Source organism: Lichenostomus cassidix, chromosome 1, assembly GCF_008360975.1.
Source record: "Lichenostomus cassidix isolate B80296 chromosome 1, HeHo_3.0, whole genome shotgun sequence".
In the NCBI taxonomy this organism is placed as follows: Eukaryota; Metazoa; Chordata; class Aves; order Passeriformes; family Meliphagidae; genus Lichenostomus; species Lichenostomus cassidix.
This window is the reverse complement of record NC_139479.1, coordinates 16,132,389-16,147,574: the sequence shown is the minus strand read 5'-3', so window position 1 is coordinate 16,147,574 and position 15,186 is coordinate 16,132,389. Positions and strand designations below refer to the sequence as shown.

Genomic DNA, 15,186 nt, shown 5'->3' with positions numbered 1-15,186 from the left:
GCAGTGAAAGCTCAAGTCCTGTGGGAGTTAAGATGAGAATGAGTCTTCCTCACTCTGGTTCTTCTAAACAGCTCTGATTTTCCAGGTTGGGGATCAGTCCCACTGGGCACAGCCTGTCTGAAGCCTGGCACAGCTCTTCTGCTGGACTGTCCTTTGAGCAAGGAGAGTAATGGTAGTGTATGCAGGAGTTAGCCTTGCAAACCAGGGGAGAGGTTTCTTCTCCCTGGGAAGGTTCTTTTGCTGTATTACAACCACCACACCAAGCAGCTACCAACCATGCCTCTGAGCTTCCCTGGGCATCTACAGTGCCCAGAGAAGCCAGCAGTTCGTGAAGCTCAATTTCAGCACAGAAATATCCAAGTAGCTCTCTGTATGCTGGTTGCTATAGACTCTTAGCACACCACAGGGTGTTAGAAACTAAAACACCCATTTCCATGGGTGCCCTGGAAAGCATCCCTTTCCTCAGACTGTGCTTTTAGTTCTAGTCTTTGCTTTGTGTTTCATGGCCAGTCACCAATTATCCCATTGATTGATGCAGAAGGCTGTGAGAACAGGTTGCTTTTAGCACCAAGCAACTTTTTAAAAAAAATCTTCATTAAGAAATGCTGGAGATGTGGCTTGTCTGAAGCCCATATGGACAGAACCAAAAGACCTTTCAGACCCACTGGTATGGCTGAGACCAGAATGATCTCATGTGCTGTATCTTCATTAATAAAATGCACCTCAGCAAAGGGTTAACATTACTTGAGCACGTTGTACCTGGGTTTTTGTGAGAACACTTTGTGCACTTCCCAGCACACCTTAGGCTTTGAAGGACTCACACAGAAAGAGGGCAGAAAAGTGTTCAGCCTGCTACAGGCACTGTGCCACTGTGACTGTGTTGTGGTGTTACACAAATGTAATCCCAGCAATCCCAGTGCTGTTCAGACATGTACATCCAAATGACATGCAGTGCTCAGAAGAGAGGCATTACGCCCTGCCTTGCATCACAGCACACAGCCCAGCCCAGCTGCCTTTTGTACAACATGGCCCCAGAGCCTCTGCATTCCCGACTCCACAAGCAACTCCTAGCAGTCAGCAGCAGAGCAGAAGGGCAGAACGTGAGCTATGCACTCACCACCTGCCCCTAAAGGCAGCTCTCCTCGTTCCCTGCCCTGCCTTATTATGGAGCAGGGTCCCTGTAGGGCATACAGGAGGGTTTCTGGATCTCTGGAGGAGGAAAAGGGGGAGATGAGATCAAAGATTATGCTGGAGTGAAGAGCTGGGGCAGGAGAACTCCTTGTATGACCTTGAATTGCAATGTTCACTGCAGAAACACATCAAGGCTCCTCACCTCTCCTTTGTTCCTGTTCCAGCTGAGCACTCAATGTTCCAATTCTCTTCTAATCAGCATCACTCTTTGTGAACAACACAAGAAATTTCCCATTTTCTAGATACATCAAAATAATGCCTTGATTGAATCTCCTCCCTGTAGAGAAGCAGGGGGAGAAAGACCTTCTTCTGTCTCTGCCCCCACACTAAGAGCCCTTTAGTGCAGCCTTATCGACAATACTCAGAAAAAAATTTACCTCACTGCCTTCAGAACTGAAAAACAGGACAATCAGGAATAGCATAAAATGTATACTGTCACTGCTTTAAAATGGCCTTTAACAGACAGCTCTTAAACCCAGCATCAGAACAGAGGTATGTCCAGGCAGAGAACAACTTAACATGCAGCATGACAAGGTTACCAAATCTAGGCCACTCCATCTCATTTCCTCTGAGGTTTATCCCCATAGTCTTGGACTCAGTAAGTAACAGCAAACACCCACTGAATACAGTTTGTCTTCTTAAAATGAGGGTCTAGTACTGTGTGACACTCCGTTGCATAGAGACAATATATGTCTGCAGGACAAAAAAATATATTTTTGCAAGCAGTTCCCATTGGAAGTTTTGAAATAATGCAATATGGTTACTTAAATGCTTGGCTTAGCTACTGCAAAGAGACAACTTCAGATATAAAAAGACTGTATCAGTTTGTGGGAACTTTATTCCATGGTCTGATGGTCCTTGGAGCAGCATAAGAGAACCTGTGCACAAAACAACAGAACAGGCAAGCAGGCAGTGATCCTGACAAATGGCATTGCCATTTATTCTAATTAACAAAATTTAATTACTGGAGTCAGACAAACTGTCTTTCTACAACCAGCCAACAAAATCAATACCAAGGATTAGTCATAGCAAATTTAGTAGTGCTGCCTGTTAGGAAAGTGGCTGGACATTTCATATTAGAAAACCTGCTTTTGAGCTAATTATTCCTTGCCCAACTTCCTCTGTCTGAGCTGAAATTGTCCATATGTGGTATCTAATTCTGACTAATTTTTCCAGAAAAATTTAGCAAATATATAACCATTTCCAAGAATCAAAGCAGTGGACAAGATACTGCTTGGCCATGTAAATTTCCAGGACTTTTATTTACACCTTCTTACCCTTTGCTTCAAAGAAGGGACTTAAAATTCAGTAGAAAGTGGAAGCTAACATCAGGAACTGGAACTGTGCTTCCCATAGAGTCTAGCTAAACCCAGCTAAGCTTCACAGTCCTCAGACAATCCCCAGATGCTCTGGAGAGTTTGACAACTGCAGTACCCAGAGGTGCAGCACTTCCTGAGGACAGTGCACCCACCTCCCTCACTGACACAGTTCAGGAAACCTCTCAACACGCAGAAGCACTGGGAAACTCCCCTGAACAGCTGCTGTGACTCATTTGGGACCTACCTGGGATAAACAAAGAATTTGTACTTAATTGTACCTTAGGTGGCACTCAAGCAACCCAAGGGAGGGACCAGCTCTTTATGAATAAGGGATGCAAATCAAAATAACAAGAAATAAAAAGACTGGCCAGGTACAGCAGATTCAGACCCAGGCCAGGGACAGGAAGAAGAGGAGCTAAAGGACCAAAAGCTCAAGAACTGGGGCCATGGAAACCTCTTGAGGTTCAACAGGGCCAAGTGCAGGTGCTGCACCTGGGTCAGGGCAATCACCAGGATCCAAAGACAAGCTGGACATGAGCTGCCAAAGTGCACTTGCAGCCCAGAAAGCCACCTGTGTCCCAGGCTGCATCAAACACAGTGTGACCAGCAGGGTGAGGGAGGGGCTTCTGGCCTGAAACACTGCATGCAGCTCTGGGATCTCTGACACAGGAATAACATCAGCCTGTCAGAGTGAGTCCAGAGGAGGCCATGAAGATGATCAGAGGGCTTGAGCACCTCTGCCATGAAGACAAGCTGAGAGAGTTAGGGTTGTTCCCCTTAAAAGAGTGGAGCTACAAGAGAGCTGGAGAGGAACTTTTTACAAGAATATGTAGTGATAAGAACAAGGAGTAATGGCTTTAAACTGAATGGGGGTAGGTTTTGATTAGATACTGGGAAGAAATTCTTGACTGTGAAGGTGGTGAGGCACTGGAACAGGTTGGCCAGAGATGTGGTGGATGCCCCATCCCAGGAAATATTCAAGGTCAGGCTGAACAGGGCTCTGAACGACCTGATTTAGTTGAAAATGTCCCTGCTCACTGCAGAGGGGTTTGGTCTAGATGCCCTTTAAAGGTCTCTCTCAACTGAAACCATTCTATAATTTTATGTTGAGGCAAGCACCCAGCTGGTGGGTCAAGTCCACACTCTGTGGAGGCTCTCACATGTAGCAGTGTCCTCTCCAAGGTGGTTTCCATGTGGACAAAGTTCCCTGGGTGCAAACCAGAAAGGAACTTCAGTGCAGTCCAAGAGGTTCCTCAGTGCAATGAGGAAAGTCAGGAGAAAGGGAAAGAAGGGGGACTGGGAGGAAGCCTAGGATGTGGCACATCACTAGGCAGGAGAAAACACTGCTGTGAGTGACAGAAAAAAGATTAATATTTCTTATAAAAATAAAATTCTAATCAATACATATTAAAATGTCAGTAAGGCAAAATAAACACATTAATTGTTATTAATCATCTTCTCTTCAACCATGTGTGCTGACTATTCCTGGCCCACAACAGAAGAGGAAACCAAGCTTTATCCAACAAGGCAACAAAGCCATCAATAACTCTGTCTCCACAATGCCTAAGAGAATTCTCTCCTAACCCATTTAAGTCCCAGTGAGCTTAAAGGTGGCTGTCAGAGCAGACCTTGACGACCTTTCTAATAATCTTTTCAGGCCAATGGGGAAGAAATAAAATGGAACATGTTATTATCTGACTTGCTGTGGGTTTGGGCTTGGAATTTTTTTCATTTCTTATTTGAGAAATTCAGCCTTCCAAAGACTGTCTCCAAGGACTGTCTTCAAAATCTTTCTACTCATTTCCTTGGGTGGGGACTGCAGAGGGAAATAGAACCATGGTCATACATGCTCTACAGAAATGACTGTTGAACCATTTTTTATCACCTCCCTGCTGGAGAGGAACACTTCTCCATCCAGCTGAGGAGAACTGATTATGGTTCTTCTCACTCAGTCTTGGACCAGCTGTTATGTTGATTTCATATTCACTGGAAGACAGTTTAACCAGCTCTGGCTTACTTTGCCCTGAGGTGGACAAAAAGACCTAATATTTGCTCCACCTGGGGGAGCAATCACCTCTGAAATCATTACAGGTATTCCAGCAGGAGTCATCTGTCTCCAACCTCAACTTATGATGTGCAAATGCTTAGCAAAAATGTTATGTCCCAGAGCATCTGTTTGCTGTCAAAATTTAGTCCTAGTAATACCCAAAAAATAAAAATAGGGAAAAAAAAGAAAGAAAAATGAGGAAAACACAGGTGCTGCTGTGTTTCAGTATTTGTCAAACATTAGGGCTGGAAATGCTGGGTGGCATACAAACACAGAGAGATGAACAAAATAATCTCCACTCTTTATTCACATTAGAGTTCCCTATAATATCTGTCTGTTATGGGAGAAGGCCAGCTTATTCCCTGTGTCTCCTCTCCCGTGAATCTGAATTCTGAAAATCCATGAAAAAATCCAACAAAAGCAATTCAAACATGATTTAAGTCACACTTTGTAAAAAAAATAGACATAAATTTGCATGGACTAAAAAGGCCAGACACAGGGAAAGCATTAGAATGCAGCACACAGACAGGCAACTCTCTCTCTTAGTTTCACCTCAAAATAATTTAGCTTTAGTGTTCTTAAAAAGCAGGTGTCATTGTACAATACTGGATCAGACATGAAGAACTATGACTGATGAGAAGCTCAGCCAGTAGTTCAACTTGGCATCTCTGCTATTTTGCTCCATCAGAGCCCCTGATGTGTTTGCCACTTGTCTATAGCAGTCATGAAGACAGGCATTGTAAGTATACACCATGTCACTTCAGCTTCCCTATCTGCCCTGGTGGGAAAGGAGCCATGAAACAACTGGAGACACATTTAATTCTTATAATCTCAATTCAATCTTCACAAAATAGGTTGAAAACCTGAAATCTTGTTTCAATCTATGCTAGCTGTCAGATAACCTGATTTTTTTCAGGGCAGGTTTTGAACTGACTCACGTCTTGGGGAAAAGCCATGGTGCAAGGACTGTTCCACAGCCACCCTTAGAAAACTGTTGCTGTGGTTTCAGACACAGCAAAGGAGTAATCCCATTCCAGGCAAGTACAAGGAGAGGGGGGGAAGAACAGAAACCCTCTTTCTTCTCTCCATCTCAAATTGCAGCATTCAGTGGTGTCAGCAGTGCAGTGGTCCAGCCTGGCTGAGAGCCCCTCACATAAGTTGTTCCATGGCAAAGAAGGAAACTCGAGATAAAAGTCCAGGCAGGCATCACACCTGTGATTCTCTTCTTGGCAGGCACATCTGGCTTTAGAGAGTTTAGGAGTTACCTTAAGGAAACTGCAGTGAGCAGTGTGAATTACTTTTTCCCTGCATTAGTTCATTTTAGATTTGTTGCCAATTTTTTTTGTTTGGAGCATTGTTATAACACTTTGATACAAAGAAAATAATCACAGATGGGAGCTAGTAATTATCTATTGCAGAGATCACATGAAGAAAGGAAAGAAATGATAAAACATTGGCTGTGGTGTATCCCATTACCTTGATGGCTTCAAATTCTCAGCTTTCATCTCTTTTTATTTCACTTACTGCAACTCCTCTCTGTGTGGCCTCCTATGGTTCCTGATCCCTTCCATCCAAAACGCATATATTAAACCTCAGAACTGTGTCAGGCTTTTTCCTGATGAACAATTGTCAAAAGAAAAAGAAGAGAAAAACACAACAAATTGACAACTTTTAAAAGTCACTGCATGACCTTACCCTCTAGCTTATCTTACTTCCAGCTCCAACCATCTTCTATTCATGTAAGAATCAAATAGAGAATATTTTTGTTTTCATACAATGTGTCTTCCTGGTCGTATTCCAACATGTATTTGTTGTCATCCTTGTAGAAATAAAAAATGCAGCTGTTCATTATAAGAACATGAAGCTTTAGCAGACAAAAGCCCCATGGGGCTCATATGTCTGTGTTCCAGCTAGTTCTAGTGTCTTCCTTTCATCCTTGGGATGAGAATACAGACAATATGGCTATTTGAAGGACACTATAATGTCATATTTTCAAACCCCAGGTAGCTAAACTGCTTCCTGATTAATTCCATGAGGACTTCTTCCTTGCAGTTGTCCTGATGCACAGATGCTTGACTCTCTCCATAGGAGTGGTTTGCTGGTGCCAGGACAGACCTGGGTGCTCTGTGCCACACCCCTGAAAGCCACCAAATGAAACCAGAGCAAGGATTTGGCTATTTAAGTAGCACATGCTCTCTAACCCTGAGCCCTGTGAATAAGCTCTGTGCCTGTGCCACAGCTCTCATAGCCTCATACCTATGGCAGCATGAGCTATTTCACTTTGATAAACTGCATTAGTGCTTCTGTGTCTCTCATGGCCAAAGCCAGCCTTGATGTAAAGACCCAGAAACTCTTTTGGTGACACTTATGCCCAGATTTTCACGGTGTGCTAAAATCTTTGTAATATCCAGTTCCATTTATATTGAAGAGGAGATCTGGCCTCTTAATGGGTGCATCATAGTGAGAGTAGAGAAAGTCTAATGAAATCCATGCTGGGATATTTCATTATCTTGCAGGCAATAAAGCCATCAAAACAAAGCCATTCATTATCTTTCCTATTAGGGAAGAAAACAAGTGATCTATATCATTTAGATTATCTCATTGTCCTCCCCGTTCAAAAATGATAGCAGCATAATGAACATTAAAAAAAGCAATGTATATTATTCACTTGTTTCTTTCCACAGTAAGAAAGCAGTGCCTTAGAAGGAAGAATAAGCTTGAGGGCTCAGCTGCATAAAAATTGCCTATTTTACAGCTCATTGCATTTTTAAGTAAAATTATAGTGTAATTTGGCCTTTGGGATATAGTTTTACATAGGGTACACTAGCACTTGAAGATTTTTTTAATATCCTTTTCCCCCAAATATGTTACACATAACCAAATTCAATATTTAGATTTTCAAATCTGCACTAAGTGGAAATGACTATGAGCATACATGACAGTAGGCTGTTTCTGGACTCCAATTCAGAAAACATAATTGTTTCTAAAGTGATATATTAAACACTTTAGAACTGCTCATCTCTATTGTCTGTCTTACTAAAACAGATTATAGGTCTTTACGATAAGAGCTCTGTCACACTGACATGCCATAAGGCTGTGATTGTAATAAGAAATTTGGGATGTTTAAAAAATACAATTATAACAATAATTTTTGTCCTGTTTCATACGGAAAAAAATTACTTCTGTAACTGCAGCATTTTCTCCCATCTCTTCTTCAATCTGTCAGTTCTCACAACTTCCAGGAAATTTCAAACAATTGCAACAAATAAACATGGGTGTCAGAAATGTTAAATTCCTCCAAACTTGGTGGAAATAGGCCAGAAATACCTAGGTAAAAGGCAGTTATTACTGCTAAAGGCTACACTGCTACCAAAGTGAGCCTTGGCAGGAGCACTTCTGGCCTGAAGTCACAGGCAACTGCTCTGGGGGTCACCCCTGACCTGTGATGGCAAAGAGAATGCTTAAACAGGACACAGTGTGCTCCAAAACACACATCTTCCACAGCTGTCTAGAACACTGGGGACAAATAAAAATAACACCTCAGCTGCAGAATCACCATTGGTTGCATGGGAAAACACTCAGTACAGACACTGTGTTTAGTGAAGATTACACTAGAAGTAGATCAAGGCAACTGGGGAGTAGATTTAGCCTACTCCACAGTATTTGAATTCAACAAGGCTAGGATTTAGTATTTGAATTCAACAAGGCTAGGATTTTACATCTAGGAATGCCTTTTCACAGTTTTCATGGCACTCTTATTTCAATTAAGCCAAAATGAGATTCTAGTCTCCTTGGCTGTGGGAAGTAAACTGGAGCCAAAATATATTGCTTAGAGGCAGTGACTGAAATCAAATGGAAATTCAAAAGAATGTGTCATTATGATATGGCCCATTTCTAGATGACAAAAGAAAACAGCATACAAAAAAGCAGAAGCATGTATTTTACTTTCAGACTGGACTCTCCTACAAATAAATAGCAAATTCCCCTGTTGGTAGTAAGGACAACCAGATTGTGTGAAAGCAAGGATGTTCCAGGTTCCCCCTAATAACGAATTGCCCTACAAAGAATATGACCAGCACACATCATTTGTTAAAAAGCTCACTTGCAATAAGTTTCTTTTTTATTTAGCAGAAAAATTAAAACTAGGAAGAAAATGGTGATATTTCATCTCACAAGGGGAAGGGAAATTCTGGATTGTGTTCTGGAATTGGATTCTTAATAAACAAATGCATTATTAAATAATTATTAATTCAGGCAACTAAAATGGTTATCCTGTGGTAGCACCTCAGTCCTCTATAAATAGATAGAATAAATAGACAGGTCTTTCTCCAAAGTTGGATTCTTGTTCTCAAATTCGCCATAATACACAAATCTTTAATTGTAAATTGGTGGTAAATCTTTTGTGGTAATTTAGCTTTAAAGCAGTTAAGTTCTTAATGCCACTGTAGCATAAATTTTCCCTACCATTTTCAGCTGAAAGGAGAAGGCCAACTATTGCCTTTGGGCACCTGAAGCTGGAAGCTGCATTTGGGCAGATGGAGCTGGAGGCCATTGTGCAGCAGGAAAGCTGTGATGTAGTCACCACCACAGAAACATGGTGGGATGACTCCATGGCTAGAATGCTGCCATGGATGGCTACAAGCCCTTCAGAGGGGACAGGAGGGGAAGGAGCAGTGCTGGGGTGGCTCTGTGCATTCAGGAGGGTCTCAACTGGAGAGACCCAAGGATGGTGGTGATAAGGTTCAGTGTCTGCATGAGAGAATCTGGGGGAATGCCACCAAGGCTGACATCCTGGTAGAATCTCTTCCAGACCACCCAACTAGGAGGCAGACATGGATGAATGATTCTATAAGCAGCTGATGTTTCACTATTGCTAACCCTTGTTCTTGTGGGAGATTTTAATTTGCCAGATGTCTGCTGGAAACTCAACATAGTAGAGAGAAGGCAGTCCTGCAGGTTCTTGAAGCACGTGGAAGATAATACAGTTGGTAAGTGACCCTGTCAGGGAAGGTGCCCTGTGGACCTGCTACTTAAGAAGAGAGGACTGGTGGGAGATGTGGTGATTGGAGGCTGTCTTGGGCATAGGAGCCATGGAATGATAAATAACTTCCAATTCTTGGTGAAGGAAGGAACTGGGTTAAAACCTCTGCCTTGGACTTCCAGAGGTGGACTTTGGCTGGTTCAGGACACTGGTTCAGGTAGTCCCTTGGGAAACAGCCCTCAAGAAAAACAGGGCTCCAGGAAGGCTGGACATTCTTTAAATAAGGAAATCTTGAAGGCAGAGGAGCAGCTCATCCATAAGTGCCAAAAAATAAGCCAGTGGGGAAGACCAGCCTGGCTAAACAGGAAGCTTTCCCTTGAACTCAGGGGGAAAAAAGAAAGTTTATGGTATTAGGAAGAAGGGGCAGACAACTGAGGAAGAGTACAAGGATGTCGTTAGGTCATGTAGAGAGAAAATTAGAATGGTAAAAGCTCAGCTAGAACTCAATCTGGCCACTGCTGTGAAAGATAATAAAAAGTGGTTTTATCAACACATTAAAAACAAAAGGAGGGCTAAGGAAAATCTGCATCTTTTGTTGGATGTGGAGGCAAACAATGTAACCAAAGACAAGAGAAAGGTTGAGATGGAAAGGCTGGAAAATGCCTTCTTTACTTCAGTCTTCAACAGAAAGAGTGGTTATCCTCACGGCAGCTGGTCCTGTGAGCTGATAAACAAGGATGGGGAGCAGAATAAACACCCTGCAATCCAGAGGAAGTAGTCAGTGACCTGCTGTGCCACTTAGATGTTCACGGGTCTATGGGGCCAGATAGGATGTGGGGAACTACAGGCCTGTCAGCCTGTCCTCAGTGCTGGGAAAGGTCATGGAACAGCTCTTCTTGAGTGCCATCAAGTGGTACATACAGGATAACCAGGGGATCAGGCCCAGCCAGCATGGATTTAGGAACAGCAGGTCCTGCTTGACCAACCTGACCTCCTTTAAGACAAGGTGATTTGCCAAGTGGATTAGGGGAAGGCTGTGAATGTGTCTACCTGGACTTCAGTAAAGCCTTTGATATATCTCTCACAGCACATTTCTGGAGAAGTTGGCAGCTCATCTTTGGATGGGTGCACTCCTTGCTGGGTTAAGAACTGGCTGATGGCTGGGACCAAGTGGTGGTGAATGGAGAAACATCCAGCTGGTGGCTGGGCATGAGTGGGGTCCCTCAAGGATCATTATTGGGGCCAGTCCTATTTAATAGCTTTATCAATGATCTGGATGAGGAAATCAAGTGCATCCTCAGTCAGTTTGTAGATGATACCAAGTTGTGCAGGAGGGAGGGTTGATCTGCTAGAGTGTAGGAATGCTCTGCAGAGGGCTGGGCTGAAGTAGTGTTTTTATTAGATCAAGATATGTTCTTGGAAAAAATAAACTGAATTTCAGGTACACAAGCTGTCCTTCAGATGACCCAAAATCTTGTCAAAACCCTGCTAAATAAATATTTTCACTTCATGAAGACAGTTACATCTGCCATCAAGTTTGCTTCTCCTCAAACTTCACAGTTAAAGTGTTAATCCATGTGTCAAAGAGTCAGCAGAGCAGAGGGCATTAGTTCAGACAGCAGCAGACACTCGTTCGTTTATCAGGCTCATGTTCTGGAACGCTACAGCAAATATTACCAGAAATTTTTAAGTCTGTGCAGTAGAAACAAAAATTACAAATATTAGTAGCCTTGTAAACTAAGGCTCCTTACTGTTAAAGAACAAACCAAAAAGACTGGATAAGGGTCTTTTATCTTTTTCAAGCTCACATATTCTTCTCATACAATGGAATGACCAACAGATGTTGAACATATCTTGAAAAAAGCAGTTTCAGAGGGCTGCCGCTGGCACGTTTTATTTTGTACCTACGTTTTTACTTTACATAGTGTTATTTTAAGCTCTGCTCTTGGTTAAACTTTTACATTTGCAGCACCGCAACATTAAATATAAAAAGCACATAAGCATGAACTTTGTGTGATTCCTCTGACCTACTCTAGTAAGCTTTCTGTCAAAAGTCTCAAATAAAACAATCCCAGGAGTTTTTCTACACACTTCTCAAATTAACAAGCAATCATGTCTTTGTTCCCCAGTGAACTCAGAGCTGCATTACCCGGAGTAAAAAGCAGATCATAACATGTATAATCTCATCCCTAATTCACTTAGTTATGTGAGTAGCAAATCTCCTAGTTCATGCCCCTCAGGAGGTCTGATCCTCTCCTGCTCACAATATTATGCTGCTAACTCCATGTAGCCAGGAGAGCTCTGTATCTTCAGTGAGTTGCAGAGAAATCTTTGTTGGTCAAAACCTTTCTTTCTTAAAGATTATACAAAACTGAAAGGAGATGCTCTCAAGAGTGATACCCCTGTAAGTTTGTAAACACAGGGCTGGCAGTAAGATAACATACACAGAAAAATCTTTAAATTGTGAACCTGCTTTATACTCAACCATACACTAGCACCAACCGAACTTTGCAAAAGATGGCACATTATGCTCCCAAGAGTAAACACAGGGAAAGTACATTAGCCAGCCACAAGCCTTAGAAGTCAATGTTTCGACTTCAAAATTTTGGATGCCTTTTCAATTTCTCAAACCTAGAGACTCAACCAAGGCATATTATTAGGCAGCTGTGCTAAGAAGAGTTCAAGCTCTTCCAGGCATTGGAACTATGCTGAGAAGAGTTTCCTTTTATGTGTACAAGCTTCCTTCTATCCCTTTTAGGAATAAACTAAATTAAAATCCTGGGTAGGACAGATGATGAGTAGCACATCCAGCAGAGGAAAAGATAATGAGCTAGTGCCTGAGGCCAGCAGTAGCAGAAGTACAAGCTGGCACAGGCTTTTACAAGCCAGCAGGGACAGTAACTGGATGGACAAAGCAATGATGCAGCAACTTCCATCCATAGGACAGAAAAAAGAGGTAAGGTGCTGTCACTCCTTCCTATTCAGTCTGTGCCCCCCCAGAGAACAGGGTTCAAGACTTACTTGCCCAAAACTAGAAAGACTCTTTGTTATGGCACTGATTTAATAAATGGGAGTCCTGTGCTCTGGCTCCTTTTCCAATGACTGTTTCTGTATTTAGTTCAGTATCTACTGAAAATTCATACACAGTCTAAAGACATGGGCTCAGATGCTCTGCCTCCCTCCCAAGGAACCTCTTGTAGCCTCACCTGCAGAATCATATCCTTGCTGTTTCTCCAACACAGGACCAGTGGCAGATTTTGCAGATTGCCCCAATGTATGAGAGCCATAAACGTTGGTACTGAGAATTGGCTTTAACCTTGTGGAGTGGGCAGTCCCCAGAGGAGAGGGGGCCTGGCTGCTTCTGAAACTCAGGAGGAAATTGTTCATGTCTCCTACATCCCAGGGGAGTGCTCTGGGAAATGGATGATTATTTGTCGAGGGAGGGAGGCACTACATGGTAACTCATGACAACAGATCCTGCCTGGAGCTGGTCCCAGCAAGGGCAGGCAGAGACATACCTGAGCACCCACACAGGGGACACATGGGGACAGGGCCTTGGCTGGGCTTTGGCAAGTGAGGATTGCTAAATTCAAGGCTCTAACACAAAAATGGCTTTGAGTCCCAAGCAAAGAATGAATTTTGTATTCTGGGGAAGTTCAGGCTGTCCGGGGTGAGACTGCTCAACTGAGCTCCCAAAAACAAGGGAGCCAGATACATCACGCTGGTTAGTAACAATGAGCTGATGGTACTAATTCCCAGCTCAGCACCTACACATCAGGAATAAAATCATCTGACCAAACACTGGTATCTCAGCCATTTGGGCCAGGCTTTTTTTTAAGGTTCATGCCAATAAAGAACCAATACCCACAGGTGATTAATCAGATCTGCCAAGGATTACTGAAAAGTTCCTGGTGTGGAAGCCTGAGGAAGTTTTCAACATTGGGAAAAAAATAAAAAAAGGCTGATAGGAAGGTGAATACAACACCCATATAAGATAGGAAACATTTTTGGGTCTCACAGGAACTCTCCATGGTTTGAAAGCTCTCTACTGGCACACACTCACTGAATGCACATTGGAGGCACCTGCAGCAGTGTTCTTCCCTGGGTGGGTTCAGAATTGAATCATACCAGGTTTTGGAATGAATCTTCAAATTTTATTTCCTCCAAAAGGATCTGAGCTGTGGTGCATAACAACTGCTGTGGGAAATCAATACCATGTAGTAAGAGAGTTTGCTCCAACACTGCACTCCAAATTGCAAATCTATACTTGGGCAATGAGGAGCACATTCCAAATGTAGCAAATGTGATATTCAAACAAAAAGACACCTGAGGTCATATTTTTATTTCTCAGATTGACTCTGTGAAATCAGGGGTTTATTGAAGCTGCTATTGGATGAGGATATGTTATGAAGAAGCTCAGAGCAGACTAACCTAACTGTTCTTTTAAATATATGGAGTCTTGGATTAATGCTTTAATGCAAGACTTGGTTTGGTCCTTGGGTTATCCAAACTATGCTACTGTTAACTTCACTTGCATCTTCCAACTGTTAAATTTCTTAAATTATTAACTGAGAGTCCATAGAAGTAAAAAAGATAGCCTTACCTTTTCAGGAGCACTCCTAAAACATAGAATGTTGTCCACACTTCAGGAAAAGCTGGTTTTCTAGGCTCTGATCCAAATTTGTGAGAGCATGTTACTAGGAGTCCAACAAGGCAACCAATTTCTTCAAATGAATTAGGATGTTACAAGCAGTGAAAATATTCCATATACAAACAAATCATCAAAGTGTAAAGATTAAAGTACATAATTTTTACAAGATGAAAGACATTTTAATAGACTTTATTCTAGCAGGAGGTCAGCTGCGTCACAGCAGAATGTTAAATCCTGCAATCCATGAGGTATTTTAAAGAGCAAGAAACCAAATAGTACTGAAGATGACTTACTTGTATATGAATAAAGAACAACAGAACTCATCCACTTCTATGTTCCATGAAAACTTAGTTCTCGTAAAAAAAAAAAAAAGGTTAAAAATATGTTTACAGATAAAATCAAGAGAATCAACCAGAGATTGGAAAATCAACATTTCTGGAATTGCTAGTCAAAATGAATTTCCACCTGAGGCAATACAGACATGGCATCTTCCAGGATGCTGGAAGAGGCCATGTGTTCTCCCAAGAGCAATGTTATTCTGATTCCCTCCTTGTTCCACTTTGCTCCCTTTCTCAGCAGATTTTGGTCACCTTACATATGCAAACAGCAAAGCTGTGGGAAATGAGCTTCAGCCAGTCCCACCCAGGTTTTCACAGCTCCTGTTCACTTCTGTGCTGATCTGGCTTTGCTGCCAGCTCAGAAGTCCAACAGGCTGTAACCACACTCCCTACTGTCACTGATACAGAGTTTGGGGAGAAACTTTCATTTGCATTGCCATGGCAGCTGTAACACAGCTCCCGTGAAGAGGTTAGCTCAGGTTGGTAAGTAATTTGTTGCTTTTACACTTGATTCTCCCTTATCTCCTTCACATCCTTTGGGGCAGCAAGCCCCTGCCCTTGTGATTGTTGACAATCTGCCTTTTCTTTCCTGAAAACTTCCTTTAGCTTGGGGCAGCAATTCCTGCTTACACAGGTTCTTGCAGAGAACTCAGCCTCTA

The 15,186-nt window shown here is 42.4% G+C and overlaps 1 long non-coding RNA gene across 1 annotated transcript in view; it reads left to right on the top strand.

The window, feature by feature from the left end:
* The first annotated feature begins 3,391 nt into the window (after positions 1 to 3,391).
* Positions 3,392 to 15,186, top strand: part of LOC146444257 (uncharacterized) — a 271,742-nt gene continuing 259,947 nt past the window's right edge. Inside the window, exon 1 of the long non-coding RNA XR_014849858.1 lies at positions 3,392 to 3,446. This is a non-coding gene — a long non-coding RNA (uncharacterized LOC146444257). The remainder of the gene's footprint in view (positions 3,447 to 15,186) is intronic.